Consider the following 955-nt stretch of genomic DNA (forward strand, 5'->3'; position numbering starts at 1 on the left):
AAGTGGCATTTAAAAAGGTGCAAACATAGGATTTGCAACGTTTTTACTCCAGAAAAATAGTGGGGGGGCAATGGTCAATTCCTCCTGTATTCCTGATATTTGTGCAGGTCCTTTAAAAAAAGAATGATTTCACAATAGTTTTTCGCAGACCATCTATGGTACAATGCCTAACATAAATTCATCAATTTTTATAACTTTTTTCAGTTTTCAATATTTGTATCAGAAGAATTAATTCTCCCACTGAATGCAGAACGCAGTCCAGACTACTCCTTAGTACAGACCATAGATCAGAATCTCTCTAAAATAGCCATACGGTTTCACTGGGGATTGAACCCAAGACCTTTTGTGTGTAAAGCAGATGTGATGACCACTACACTATGAAACCCAACAATGCAAAGCAATATGGTTTCACTGGGGATTGAATGCATTGTTGGGTTCCTCTAAAAAAGAATGCAGACCAGCCCACTTATAATTATTGACCTAAGACAAGAAAATCTCTCTAAATAAGGACCCCAGGTTAGACTATCCTCATAATATAGACCCCAGACCAGATCTACAGATACTCACTTGTTCTCATTCCTGAACTCCTCTTCAAGTAACAATAGTTACATAGTTGGCAAGTTTTGAAAAAGACACGTATATTAAGTTCAAGCCATAATCATACAGTGTTGATCCAAAGGAAGGCAAAAACCCTAGTGAAGTCAATCCCAATTGCATATTTAGGGTTCATGCACACAAGTCTAGTTTTGGTCCGGTCCAACCCACATGCAGAGCCATTAATTTCTATAAGAAGAAAGAAAAATGTCCAGCTTCCAAAAAAAGTTACAGCCTTTATTGAGAACGTGCTACATAAAATCCAGTTTAGACACCACGTCTACACGTTTCGGATCTTACAAAAATGATGCTGAATAATGACAAAGTAGTGATACCAGCCCTGAGCTTTTATGTGTGACTT

At 37.7% G+C, this 955-nt stretch overlaps 1 non-coding gene across 1 annotated transcript; it reads right to left on the reverse strand.

Moving 5' to 3' along the window:
• Window positions 1-312: 312 nt before the first annotated feature.
• On the reverse strand, window positions 313-385 carry TRNAV-UAC. Its single transcript has one exon. It is a non-coding gene; the product is annotated as a tRNA-Val (tRNA).
• Window positions 386-955: the final 570 nt, after the last annotated feature.

This window comes from Bufo gargarizans, chromosome 1, assembly GCF_014858855.1.
Source record: "Bufo gargarizans isolate SCDJY-AF-19 chromosome 1, ASM1485885v1, whole genome shotgun sequence".
NCBI classification, from domain to species: Eukaryota; Metazoa; Chordata; class Amphibia; order Anura; family Bufonidae; genus Bufo; species Bufo gargarizans.